Source organism: Coenobita brevimanus, chromosome 113 (genome assembly GCF_032717465.1).
Source record: "Coenobita brevimanus isolate Jiangsu-jjx chromosome 113, ASM3271746v2, whole genome shotgun sequence".
NCBI classification, from domain to species: domain Eukaryota; kingdom Metazoa; phylum Arthropoda; class Malacostraca; order Decapoda; family Coenobitidae; genus Coenobita; species Coenobita brevimanus.
In genome coordinates, this window is record NC_137066.1 from 9488361 (window position 1) to 9503735 (window position 15375).

At 43.0% G+C, this 15375-nt stretch overlaps 1 pseudogene; it reads left to right on the top strand.

Annotated features, from left to right (window-relative positions):
* Positions 1–396: 396 nt before the first annotated feature.
* Positions 397–693, top strand: LOC145418254 (cold shock-like protein pseudogene; annotated as a pseudogene).
* Positions 694–15375: the final 14682 nt, after the last annotated feature.

Genomic DNA, 15375 nt, shown 5'->3' on the forward strand with positions numbered 1-15375 from the left:
GGAGTGCAATAATTACTCTCTCTCTCTCTCTCTCTCTCTATGTATATATATATATATATATATATATATATATTGTATATATATATATATATATATATATATATATATTATATATTGGCAGATGCCTTCATCCTGTAAGGGGTGGCCACAAACAAATCGCCTTCATATCGCCCTGTCCTGCGACATTTCACTGCCCTGCTCCCAGCTCACACACCCCTCTCTCATATACCTCTCCACTCCATCCCTCCATCTCATCAATTCGTGTCCAGCAGAGGTAGCAGCAACATCTCCTCTCTCCAGCATGGCCTCTTCTTCTGCCACAGCTCGCAACCTGTCTAGGGGGTTGATACTGGGAGCATCGGGCCTGAAGGAGGAGTGCAGACCATCACCAGCACCATGAAGTGGTACAGCATCAGGGCGAAGTTCGGGTTCATCCAGCGCCAGGTTACTGCAGCCGATATATTCGTGCACCACTCCAAGATCGCTGCTCCCTCTTCACGGCGCCCCTCGCTCTCGTTAGGCCAGGGCGAGACAGTCGATTTCCACATCATCCAGACATCGAAGGGTCCTGAGGCTAAGGGCGTCACCTGGCCGAGAGGTGGAGCCGTGCAGGGTGCTGCCCATGCATGGCGGCGCCCTGCGGCCCAAGGACGCCAGCCTGATGATCCCCGATGTCCTTGTGTAATGCTATGAATGTTGCCCCACCGGTATTCACCAGTGTGATGCTAGTGGTAAGACCTTTTATGCCACTGGCTGACACCAGTGTAAAACCTGTAACTTTATCCCACCAGTTGACACCAGTGTAATGATGATAGGGGTATGTATTTTCTTACCTGTTGTGGGTATTGATCAACTCACCCATGGATATACAAGTGGTACTCGACTTAGTATAGTGGATGGTAAATATTTATGAAAAGAATGAATTGTGGTAGCGTTTGTAGTGTTTGGCCGAGTTTAGATTTAGTCGGTACCTCAGGTGGTTGTCGTTCCCTCAGCGAAGGAATCTTGAATTGGAAGGGGAGTGAATTTGGCTCGAGGACATAATTTCCGTGATTAGGTATACTAATAAAGAAAAGAGAATGCTATATACTTTACTCTACTTTAATAATTCTGTTAATTTCCACAACATTTCTTTATTACATGACCCTTTTTAGTATGAGAGAAGATTGTAAAGGTTACTAAGGCTTTTGGGTGATCATTCCTTTAACATTATTACCAGACGAAACAATTTGATACACGCGAGGTATGGAGTCGTCGTACTTTTCTTTCTTTTTTTGGCCGTTACTCTTGGGCTCAACAATGGCCTCAAGACAGGGACACTTTTACTGGTATGATTTGTCTGTTCGGGCTGGCATAGCCTCGAGTCAATAAGAATGATTATTTGTATTCATCTTTCACCCATATAAGGTATTCTCCTCATATAGTTTTCTCGGTTCTCACATCAAATCAGTATTTTTTTTTTACAGTTCACCATCAACAATGTTATATAACCACTAGAAATACATAATCTCTCGGGCCTGTCTAGCCTCGAGGAATAATTTAAAAAAAAAGAAATACAATCACTAGGAACACCCCAATCACTCGGGCTTGTTTAGCCTCGAGGTACAACTCAAATATCACATTATTGCTCACAATCAGTAAGTTCCCTTCCACGCTCCTGATTATAATTTTTTCTAATAAACTAATTTTTAAAGAAAGAGAACAGTTGATGAATTTGAATTTTCCTTTCCGTTACAGAACATATCACTTTTATACTTCTATTCCTTATCTACAAAAAAGTTCACTTGATAGAATCATTAATAACACATCAAATACCTTCGGTTTGTAATAATAACTCGTGAGTGGTGCAAGTGTAAGTGTAAAAGTCTATGGGCAATACTTGGGAATAATGGCGTGCTCCCACGGACGTCGCCGCCGGTGTCTGGGGACTAAACGAACGTCTGTTACACACGATGTCTGGGCAGCAAGTCACTACGTTAAACTCTCAACAATATTACTTCTCATAGTTCATAATAAGTAAGGATTAAACAAAGAAAAAGAGGGGGAGGAAGAAGAAATGTGGACGACTCACCTAAACGAACGTCTGTTACACACGATGTCTGGGCAGCAAGTGGGGCCTGTCGGGCACCACAGGACGCCACCGCTAGCTCAAATGAGATTATGTTTTTGAAATATGGTGGGTTTCAATTCTCTTTACAATTTATTTAGCAGTGTACCCATGACGCCAGGACTTTTGATTGAATTGGGGAAAATTTGGGATTTATTCCTCACTTAATTTAGATACTGATTCTATCACTATTTCAATTTGAATCTGAGAGCAGCTCATGCCATCTAGTGACGGCCAAGATAAACGGAACTTTAAATCCTCACAAATGACATTATTTAGGCCTTTTGGACTGCTAATTCTACATACTTGTGTTCTAACAGCTTCATTAGCAAACATTTCACAAATAGGTTACGGAAAGAATTGTATATTCATCATTACTCTGTTTAAGGTTTAAACTCGGCGCCCAACAACGACACGAAAAGTTGCGCACGTTATTTGTTACTCTACGAGACGGGGAATTCCCATAGCTCAACATCGACAATTACATCACCCACTGCATAGATACAGAGATACATACATATAAAAATTGAGTTAGCCCTACAGTAATTATTAATATATGAATTACTACTTAGGGTAGGAACTTATAGACTAATATTCAGGTTACACCCTATCTAACTTAAAATTACAGTACTACTAAATACATACATGAATATCAAATGTGTGGCTCTACACGGCTCCCACGTTCGGAAAAACAAATTTTACCCAAGTCAATTTTCTATGACATGTGCATGGATAGAATGTTGTTACTCTTATAACTGCTATAAACACTTTGAATTTGGAATACCTTTCCCCACAATCGGTGGCACCTGTCGGTCCACATTAAACACCTGATGCGTACCTCGGAAGGTCGCTTACTCACTACATTAGGAGGTATGATCACTCCTTACTCGAGATGTTATGAGGGAATTTATGCCCCAGTCAGCCTCAGGTTTTGGAGGATAGCTTGTCGCTCACCTGAGCTCGACAGGGTCTCTCGAGATTGAGATCACCACGGGAGGCGCTTCCTTACACTCTTCCACTCGCAATCACATTCACTCTGTCCTTTCGTTTCCAGCTTTCCACCCGCAAGAGGTGAGCGCTCATTCTGTCCTGAAGACTCCACTACCTCACAAACCGTGCTAACTGTAAGGTGAGGGGATTATATACTCCCCTCGAAGTAAGGCACTTCCCGGTTCCAACAGGAACTCTTCACTCTTTTCTTTTTACACCCTCTCCTCGGGGATGAGTCCACCCGGAACATAACTTTAAGCAGTTATGTTTCACAACATTCGTCACATGCACTTATCCACTTTTCTAACACTCCTCTATGAGTCTCCGAGGGGCAATCCTCACTCGCGGTGGTAATCGCTCATCTTCGGGCTCCGGGGCGAGATCCTGTTGCAGCGGTTCTAAGAGCCATTCCTCGGTACCGTAATATGGTTTTACCTTTTCAGCAGCCCTTTGTATTTTTTTTCCACTAAATACATTTTCAATGATATAAACACTTCCATCTAGCAGTACTTCTATCACTTTATACGGGCCGTCCCATTTGGCATTCAGTTTTCTACAGGTACCCGGCTGTATGGTCTCTTTTTTCGCCCACACCAAGCCATTGATTCCAACCTTCTGTGCTTTCCTCCGCTGTCCAGGACGATACCTCGTGACGTCCCAAAATCGATGAAGTATTGCCCAAGACAGTGTATGATGTTTTGTGTATGTCTCTGGGTAATATTTGTCTAGCAAACATGTAATTACCTAACCCTTAACATTCTAAGTTGGAAAGAAGGAAAAGTGAAAAATTAGCACTAAGCTTGGAAAACATGGAAATATCAAGATAAGAGGTAGGACAGAAAAGCAGAAGAGGACAGTAAGGAGACAGACTGGAGATGAAAAGGCCCCCTTTAGTCGCCTCTTACGACAAGCAGGGATACTGGGGAAGTATTCTTTCCCCCCTTCCCCAGGGGTATCCGTATCTAGTACACGATTTGAACCTCATTACTACCAGGATGTTCTGCATATAGCGTTGCGGAAGTATTTGAGAATGATCAACCAATGCTACCCTTAGCATTCTCGCTCTTTGCTATTCAATTCCCTTTACTTTCTCACCAACGCCACTATGGGAACGATGAGTATCCCACCGCTATTGCCACCAGTGTAATGCTATGAATGTTGCCCCACCGGTATTCACCAGTGTGATGCTAGTGGTAAGACCTTTTATGCCACTGGCTGACACCAGTGTAAAACCTGTAACTTTATCCCACCAGTTGACACCAGTGTAATGATGATAGGGGTATGTATTTTCTTACCTGTTGTGGGTATTGATCAACTCACCCATGGATATACAAGTGGTACTCGACTTAGTATAGTGGATGGTAAATATTTATGAAAAGAATGAATTGTGGTAGCGTTTGTAGTGTTTGGCCGAGTTTAGATTTAGTCGGTACCTCAGGTGGTTGTCGTTCCCTCAGCGAAGGAATCTTGAATTGGAAGGGGAGTGAATTTGGCTCGAGGACATAATTTCCGTGATTAGGTATACTAATAAAGAAAAGAGAATGCTATATACTTTACTCTACTTTAATAATTCTGTTAATTTCCACAACATTTCTTTATTACATGACCCTTTTTAGTATGAGAGAAGATTGTAAAGGTTACTAAGGCTTTTGGGTGATCATTCCTTTAACATTATTACCAGACGAAACAATTTGATACACGCGAGGTATGGAGTCGTCGTACTTTTCTTTCTTTTTTGGCCGTTACTCTTGGGCTCAACAATGGCCTCAAGACAGGGACACTTTTACTGGTATGATTTGTCTGTTCGGGCTGGCATAGCCTCGAGTCAATAAGAATGATTATTTGTATTCATCTTTCACCCATATAAGGTATTCTCCTCATATAGTTTTCTCGGTTCTCACATCAAATCAGTATTTTTTTTTTACAGTTCACCATCAACAATGTTATATAACCACTAGAAATACATAATCTCTCGGGCCTGTCTAGCCTCGAGGAATAATTAAAAAAAAAGAAATACAATCACTAGGAACACCCCAATCACTCGGGCTTGTTTAGCCTCGAGGTACAACTCAAATATCACATTATTGCTCACAATCAGTAAGTTCCCTTCCACGCTCCTGATTATAATTTTTTCTAATAAACTAATTTTTAAAGAAAGAGAACAGTTGATGAATTTGAATTTTCCTTTCCGTTACAGAACATATCACTTTTATACTTCTATTCCTTATCTACAAAAAAAAAAGTTCACTTGATAGAATCATTAATAACACATCAAATACCTTCGGTTTGTAATAATAACTCGTGAGTGGTGCAAGTGTAAGTGTAAAAGTCTATGGGCAATACTTGGGAATAATGGCGTGCTCCCACGGACGTCGCCGCCGGTGTCTGGGGACTAAACGAACGTCTGTTACACACGATGTCTGGCCAGCAAGTCACTACGTTAAACTCTCAACAATATTACTTCTCATAGTTCATAATAAGTAAGGATTAAACAAAGAAAAAGAGGGGGAGGAAGAAGAAATGTGGACGACTCACCTAAACGAACGTCTGTTACACACGATGTCTGGGCAGCAAGTGGGGCCTGTCGGGCACCACAGGACGCCACCGCTAGCTCAAATGAGATTATGTTTTTGAAATATGGTGGGTTTCAATTCTCTTTACAATTTATTTAGCAGTGTACCCATGACGCCAGGACTTTTGATTGAATTGGGGAAAATTTGGGATTTATTCCTCACTTAATTTAGATACTGATTCTATCACTATTTCAATTTGAATCTGAGAGCAGCTCATGCCATCTAGTGACGGCCAAGATAAACGGAACTTTAAATCCTCACAAATGACATTATTTAGGCCTTTTGGACTGCTAATTCTACATACTTGTGTTCTAACAGCTTCATTAGCAAACATTTCACAAATAGGTTACGGAAAGAATTGTATATTCATCATTACTCTGTTTAAGGTTTAAACTCGGCGCCCAACAACGACACGAAAAGTTGCGCACGTTATTTGTTACTCTACGAGACGGGGAATTCCCATAGCTCAACATCGACAATTACATCACCCACTGCATAGATACAGAGATACATACATATAAAAATTGAGTTAGCCCTACAGTAATTATTAATATATGAATTACTACTTAGGGTAGGAACTTATAGACTAATATTCAGGTTACACCCTATCTAACTTAAAATTACAGTACTACTAAATACATACATGAATATCAAATGTGTGGCACTACACTTGAGGTGTGGACACGATCGTCGCTATGTGCATTGCTACTGCAAAGGCATTCTGCGGCAATGATAAGGTGGCGCTGCTCGTTCTAATCCCCCAGATCTTTGAGAAGAACGGGCTGCCGCGCCTTGTCATCCCTCAGAGCTTCACTCGTGATGCTCAGCCAGCCCCTTGTCAGGAGTGTCATACCACCACACTGCGGCCTTCCAAACCCCACACAACACCGCGGAAAAGGCTGCAACTCGACGCTCCTCTAAACAGAGCAAATGCCTCCTCCTGCACCACCTCTGCCCCGCCCATGGACACCACAGATGACGATAACCACCGCCTGCTGTCAGCAGCTGAGAGAAGGGCCACCTCTCCCATCCTTTCCATCCTTCAGGACGAAGGTGACCATACCTCCCCCTCACCACTTCCTGCTGCTGTCATCGACCTCCAGCTCACCAAGGAGTCAAGTACCTCTCCCTCGCCACCATAGACATCGAAGAAGAGGATGAAGAAATTTTGTATTTGAATAAACTCGTGACATCAACTTTGGTGGGAAACTGTGAACTCTAGTGGAATCCTGGTATTTATCACTCAGTCAACCGCCACGTATTCACCCGGTCGGGAGTGTTTTCAGAACAATTTTTCACTGTGTCATAAGTGATCGTCTATGTGCGTTTTTTAACCCTTACACCACGGGCTTGTTTTGCTTTGACTTGCGGCTCCCGTGGGCATATTTGCGCTCTGACAGACTCTCTAAAAATATTTGCCAAAAATCAGTTATTAGTCCTAGAATATTAAAATCACATACTTATGGCACATACCTTCAGCTTTCTCCTTGGGTGTTTGTTGAGCCTTCGTCGAGTACCGTAGGACTTGTGGAGACCTCTGAAGTTGGGTAACGAAGTCTCCACTTTACACTTCCTGACAACTCGTAATATGATTACCACAGCCTGATATTATCACTAGAAACACTAATCTATGATTCTCAAATAGTTTGGGATCCATACTCCCCCAAAAAAACACTGTGAAAGCAATGAAAATTACGAGGGCGTATGACCATCTCACTTCCGATCGTTCGCCGCTAGTGTTGTCTATTATTCATAAAAACACTCACAGTTTATATTTCTGTTACTATATAACACTTATATACATCCACAGTCTTTATCTATAAGTTTCCTTCAGTAATAGTAGTTTATTGTCACTGTAGGGATTCAATTTCTTTCAGTAAAATATGTAGCATTCACTTTCTCGTCCTGTATACTAGCATTGAGAGTGAATGTCACTTTCACCTTCACTCTCATAACTCATAGTATTCATACATGCTAGAGTGAAACTTTCACTTTCATTACTCCTAGTGTATATACTCGTATTCTTATACTACTACTCATTTACATTTCTATTTACGTTCTCTATTTTATTTACGTTAGTTACATTTCTATTTTATTTACACTGGGTTATGCACTGTCACTTGAAGTAACTTATAAAACTATTTTCCACTGTTCGCGTATATTTACGTTCATTACTTTCACTTGCTGTTTACACATTATTTACACATTACAATTCCACTTGCACTGTTTTACTCAATAGAAAGATCGTAGTCACTCTTTTATCAATTGTCAGCCCTTTACCTCTTTCCACACGAGGTTTAGTAGGGGGTAAAGGTCACAGGGCCCTTTGCATGGGGGTGAAAAGTGGCTGAAGTTAGCAGGAGCAAACAGACATACCTTCACATTGGAAGATGACAGTGAACTGATGGGGGTGGGCCGGGGTGGCCTACCTAGGGAAATGCATTACTGCCAACGTCAGCCTCTTGACAGCTGCTAATATATAGCAGTGAAATGATTGGCAGGAAATCTAGACAATACATTATAAATTAGGTAGTTCCAGGTGAATGTAAATATCATTTAGGCTTCTCCCTTCCCTCCTTATATGTATATTTATTACGAAAATAGATTATATGGCATATTTCAAGGGGAAATAAACAGCGAAAATTAGTGAACGAGTGCACGTGAGGTGTTGTCAGGTGATAATTAGCCAATTCCAGGTGTATGGCACTATCACTTACCTTATTTCTTTTTTGTATATATTATTTGGTATAAGAATAGGGCATAGGGCTTATTTCAATGGATGAAATCAGTGGAAAATTCCAGGGAAGATTTACTTAGCATAGAATACAGTGTGGTGGCCTGCAATAATTAGGTAGTTCCAGGTGAATGTAAATATCACTTAGGCTTCTCCCTTCCTTTCTTATATATATTTTTATTATGAAAATAGATTATACAGCATATTTCAAGGGGAAATAAACAACGAAAATTAGCGAACGAGTGCACGTGAGGTGTTGTCAGGTGATAATTAGCCAATTCTAGGTGTATGGCACTCTCACTTACCTTATTTCTTTCTTGTATATATTATTTGGTATAAGAATAGGGCATAGGGCTTATTTCAATGGATGAAATCAGTGTAAAATTCCAGGGAAGATTTACTTAGTGTAGCACGGCTTGGCAGCGAGGGGATAGGGTAACAGAGGGGGGGTAGGGAGGGGAGTCAAGAAAGGGGAGAAATGGCTAAATTGTCAACAATGGATGGGAGTACAGATGAGATTAGGAGTGCTGACTAGTGTTGGACATTGGCAGTACTGATAGATGATACAAGCCACCACTTGAGAGCCCGGGTGAATTCAAAATAACACAGAATCACAAAAGTGACACCCCACGGTATGATCCCTTGCTCCCAAGCATCACGAAAGTGACGTCCCTTGGTTAAGGGGCTAACATTGCATATTCTTAAAAACATTGTCACAGGGTTTTTAAGAATATGCAATGTTAAAAGATAATTATTACATAATACTTGAGAACGGGACAATGAATTGTCTTGTGAAAATCAAGCAATGATTACTTTATTCTGGCTTACTTCGCCGATTCTCTAAGGACAAGAATTTATAAACTTTCTCAACAGTACGCAGCAGAGGCTAATTCCTCACAACTGCTGTTTGTTAGTACTGTTAGCCTCTGGAGAAAGTGACTTCACCCCTGACAATCAATAACTAATGCTATTAATGATAACAGGTTCTTGCTGATGCATTAACTCCTGGTTGCACAACGGATTTTAAGCTTAATACAAAAGGACTGGCGTAAATACCAGTTATGAATAGCAAAGCATTTATGCAAACTAGGAGCTATAAGTGAAATAAGCTTAATATGGAAAATAAAACACGAGTTTACATTATATTAAGCTCAAGAAAAAGAACTGTTAAATTTATTGATTACAATAAAATAAATTTACGTTACGGTTCAAAATGAATTCAAAATAAGATCACACTCACTCGTTCACTCAAAAGCTAACTCTTTAACCTAGGAAAAAACAAAAAGAAATACTGGTCAGAAAAGTGGACAAAGCGGATGATGACTGGGTGTTGTTACTGAGGAAGGACACTGCACACACTAAGTCTCTGGAATTCAATGGCGGCAGCGGGAACTGGGAGTCGTTGCTGAGGAAGGATACTGCCACACACGCTACCTACTTCCACGGCACACAAATCTTGACTGACTTCAAATCGTGAGAAAGAGGCGAGTGTCAAGCTGCATTGCTAACAGCTAGAATGAGCGAAACACGCCCATAATAAATCGCCCAGCGGAAGTGCTAATATCTCGCACAAAGACGATCACTTATGACACAGTGAAAAATTATTCTGAAAACACTCCCGACTGGATGAATATGTGGCGGTTGACTGAGTGATAAATACTGGGATTCCACTAGAATTCACAGTTTCCCACCAAAGTTGACGTCACGAGTTTATTCAAATACAAAATCGCGCCGACTTGTGACATTATGCCCCACGAAAATCAAATTTTTTTTTCTTCAGAAAAAAAAAAATTCAATATACATACATATAAATCCTAACTCAGTCACACAAGATTCACACTGTGGTGTGTGTGTGCTATCCTGCTACAAGAGAAAGTCACAGTTGCCAGTGAGCAAAAAAAAACTTGTATTTACGTTAATAGAAGCAAGCTTGAGGGAAAAACTCTGTGACGGCAGTGAAAAAATCCTGTACTCAGGTCAAACTGAGCAAAAAGTTCGCTACATTTACATTAACAACTAATTGTTATGTAGCGTAATGTATGTAATACACGGTGTAGGTGTGACAGCTGTGGTGGAACTGTACCTACGTGTAAAATTACATAATGCAAATCAATAATAAATGATGATGACGAGGCAGAGGAGAAGAGGCGGCAGCACGTGTCAGAGACGATCAGCTGTTCTGCATGGCAATGCTGCACCCGCCAGCTGCACCTGCGAAAGGAATCAAGATGGAGCATCAAAAGTGTCATTTCTCTCTCTCTACCTAGCAATCAGTACTTATGTCATTATTAACCAGGAAACGTAGTCTTAGGATTCACAAATCTCTCAGGACCCTTATAGTTTACTGGTTAACGCTTATTAACTAGGAAACGTGCCAGTTCTTGAATTGCTCAAATCTCTTAGAATGGGCAGTTTACTAGTTAACCTAACATTATTAACCAGGAAACGAGCCAGTTCTTGAATTGCTCAAATCTCTTAGAACGGGCAGTTTACTGGTTAACCTAACTCTACACTTAAGGTTAATGACAGGAAGCTGAGAATCGCTACGCAATCTCGGGCAGGTCACGTTTTAACTCCCACCGTGGGTGTGAACACTTGTGTGGATATTGTGCATTCTCCGGGAATCCTCAGAGAAGCCCACAGCTCGAGACGTTCCACAAGGTAATTCATACACAGCCTCAGACTGTCTCTGCAGGGTTCTCAAACTTCCCCCTTAACTTATGGTATACATGTATATACAAGTCCTGGACGTAACGTGTCCTATGGGACCAACAGGCAAGATGTCAGCATTTACTGGTACACTTTTAACTGGGAACCAGGCGGTCCTTGGATTACTCAAATCTCTGAGGACGCCTATCTTACGGAACCCAGCATACAACAGTTGCCCGTGTTAGTCAGCAGTTAGCAGGCGAGATATCAGGTCTGCACCTACGTTATCACTTCCCTTGATGTATCTCACAACAAGGTTAAACTGCTGTAAATACAGTGTTCAGCGTGTCAATCTTGCATTAGCCGTCTTGGTCGTGCTGAGACTAGTGAGTGGCATATGATCAGTTTCCAGAGTGAATGGTGCTCCATATAAATAATAATAATACTTCTTTACGCCATCAACCACGGCCAAGAGTTCCTTCTCAACAGTACTGTAATTCCTCTTGGCGAGTTTTAGCTTACGGCTGTGGTATGCCACTGGGAAGATTCCACCTTCCGATTCCTGCATCAATACGGCACCTACTCCATCTTGTGAAGCATCAGTGCACAGTATGAAAGGTTTGTTGGAATCAGGCAACTGCAAGATAGACTCCTTGCACAGCATGTTCTTAACCCCTAGGGTACGCAATTCTCCAGCCTCGACTGTCCCCCAGGACGCAAAAATAGGCCAATTTTTCGACTTCCTCAAAGGTTAAAATTTTTATGCCCGATTTATAGAGCTTGAATTTACACACCTGAAAACGCAAACCCCACCCTCCTAGACCCAATAGTTACCGAGCTATGACCTGTCAAAGTTTATAATAGTTACCCATCGTGGCCCTGGCAAGAAAGAAAATACGCCGCTTGCAACTGTTTTCTTCACAACAATACGTACAAAAATCACCAACATAAATTTTTGTTGGTGTGTATAGATGTTATAAACCATTGTAATGTGCTTAGAAAAAAATAAACTAGTAACAAACCCCCCAAATAAATATGATAAATAAAAATTATCCTTCCCTCCTCTCCTCTCCTCTCCTCATACCTCCAATCCCCTCCCTCCCCTTCTCTTCTCTTCCCTTCCCTTCCCCTCGCCTAACCTCCCCTCCCCATTCCTCTTCCCCCTTCCCTCCCCGCCGAGCTGTCAAATCTAGCAAGGGAAATAGGTCATGAATCCCCCAATAAAAATATAATAAATAGTAAAAATTATCCTCCCCTTCTCTCCCCTCTTCAAACCTCCAGTCCCCTCCATCCCCTTCCCTTCCCTCCCCCCCTCTCTCCTCTCCTTCCCTCCCCTCCCATCGCCTAACCTCCCCTCCCCATCCCCTCCCCTCCGAGCTGTCAAATCTAGTTTTCGTTTCGTTTCGTTTCGTTTCGTTTTGAAGTTTCCAACATGCTTCCATGCGTCGGCATAAAATAAAATGTCTTTTTCAAGTGGGTTTCGACTAAAGACAGCTAAAGTAATTGTGGTGTGGATATCTGTATGCAGACACCAATAAATTACAGGTAATGATTCAAAAACACGTGCCATAAAGCGTAAAAAATACGCAAAATATTCGAGGCTGGGGAGGTGTTAGGGGGTGCGGGTAGGGGGTGGGGGGTAGGGGGAGCTGGTAAGGCCAGGAGGGGGTGGATGGGGATCGAGGGATGGGAGGAGACCACCACAAGACACAAAGGAAGGGCCAAAGTGGAGTACAGGGACATGGAGGGAGGGTAGGGGGGAAATACCCTCCCCTGCCAGTTGACTGGGGAGGGGGACGTGGGGGGGATCCATATGGGAGGGGGGGATGCATGAGGAGGGGGTGGGAGGGGTTGTTGTGGTGGTAAGAACGGTGGGAGGTAGGGTAGTAACAAGGCAGTGGAGTAGAAGGACGTGGCGAGAGGGAGGTGGGGGGTACACCCCCCACTGCCTCTCCCCTCAGGTGTGTCCAACACCTAGTTCTGATTGGTTAGAAGTCATCTACGTCACAGCTGGGGTGGAGCCAGCTGCCACCAGTTTTTTGTGGATGTTGTACGATCGGTGTTGCTCGTCCTCTTAAGAAATTGCGCAAAAAGCCCGATTGATGAGATTAGCACTTAAGGGGTTAAGGGCGGTAAAAGATCTCTCTTGCTCTTCTCCTCATTCAGTGGTGTTTGGAGCATATTTCCGTAGCACCTCGTACAACGGTTGGGCAATGAGAGCAAAGTTGGGGATAAAACTCCTATAATACCCCATTAGGCCAAGGAATGCCCTAACCCGTTTCTTGGTCATGGGTCTCGGGGCTTTTCTAACCTTCCTGATCTTGTCACCCTGGCACCTGCAGTGATTGTTGCCAACAATATGTCCGAGGAACTCCACCTCACTGTGAGCAATCTTACATTTGCTAGGCTTCACAGTCATGTTGAAACTCTGGAGTCTACTGAAGACAATTTCCAAGAGTCTGAGGTGCTCCTCCAACGTGGTGGAATGAACGAAGACATCAGCAACGAACATCTCTGCTCCTACAATACCATGGAGCACTTGTCTCATGGCACGATTGAATACTGCTGGGGAATTGGTAAGTCCAAATGGGAGGACTTTATACTGATGCAAACCCCTAGGAGTAGCAAAGGCAGTGAACTGACGGCTCTCGGGGTGAAGGGGAATCTGGAAGAATCCCTTCAAATCGAGCTTTGTGAAATATCGTGACCCTGCCAGCTTGGAGAAGATGGCAATGTGATCACCCAACGGCTCAGCATCCACTTTGGTGATTGCACTGGGTCTCCTATAGTCACCACAAATCCTGACTCCACCATCTTTCTTGCGAACTACTACCATTGGACTGCAGTAGGGAGATGAGGACTTTTCAATAATACCTGCAATCTCCATGTCAGCTATTTCGTTGTCTACTGCGCCCAGTAGTTACATGGGAATCGGATATGGCTTAACCTTTACAGGAGTATCGCTGGTCAACTCAATTTTGTGACAATCAACCTTTGCAAGTCTAGGTTGGTCAGAGAAGTCATCAGCATACTGACAGAGCAGTGACCTTATGGCATTCTGATCACCTAATGCTAAGTCATCGTTAAGTAAAACATCTCCGACAGTCTCTTCCTGACGGAACTGAGTGGTTAAGGGCTCGTCATCATGGTCATGAGCTGGGATCACCACGGCTGCCCCGGTTTCTTCCAGTGGCTGGTCACTATCATCGGCTACTCGTAGGCCAGTCTCCTCTGGGTTTGACTCATGATAAGCCTTCAACATGTTAATGTGGAACCTTTTGCGAAGATTCCCCATCTGAATTATGTAGTTGAGGTCTGAAATGCGCTCTACTACCTCAAATGGACCCTTCCACTGCGCCAACAATTTATTCTGGGCAGTGGGGAGTAACACCAAGCACTTATCGCCTGGACTAAACTTCAGAAGTTTTGCCTTCTTATCATAATAGGCTTTCTGAACTTCACGCGCCTTGATCAGTTCTTCGTTAGCTAACTTGCACGTCAACTGGAGGCGGTCAGCTAGAACAAGGACGTAGGTGTAGGTGGTCTTGACTTCAAGGTCAGGTTCTTCATTGTCCCATAACTCGTGAAGGACTTGAAGTGGTCCACGGACCGACCTTCCATACACCAGTTCAAAGGGTGAGAACTTCAAGGAGTGCTGTGGGGCTTCTCGATAAGCAAACAGAAGAGGAGCAATGAACCGCGGCCTTTCCTTTGGCTGTTCGGCGGCCATGCTCTTTAACATCTTCTTGAGAGTCCCATTGAACCTGTCACACAGCCCATTACACATGGGATGATAAGGCGTAGTTCGCAGGCCTTGGATGGACAACAACCTGAATGCTTCGTTCATCATTGCAGAGGTGAACTGCGAACCCCTGTCACTTAAGACCTCTTTGGGGATACCTACGCGACAGAACACTTTGATCAATGCCTCAGCAACAGTGACGGCCTCTATATTCTTAAGGGCCACGGCTTCAGGCCACCGTGTGCTGAAATCAACAATAGTGAGGATATACCTTGATCCATCACTTGCCCTAGGTGAGATTGGCCCAACAATGTCAACTGCTACTCTCTCGAACGATTCAGAGATTACAGGCATTGGTTTCAATGGCACAGGACAGACACGTCCCCAGTCAGTGGTATGCTGACACACATCACAGGAACGCACAAAGCTTTTTTATTTCCTGTCCCATTCCTGGCCAGAAAAAGTCAGCATGGATGCGGTCAGAGGTTTTCTTTTGGCCCATGTGACCTCCCATGACTGAACAATGACCTAATTCAAACACTGCCCGGTGATACTTCTCGGGAACGATGAACTGCAGTCG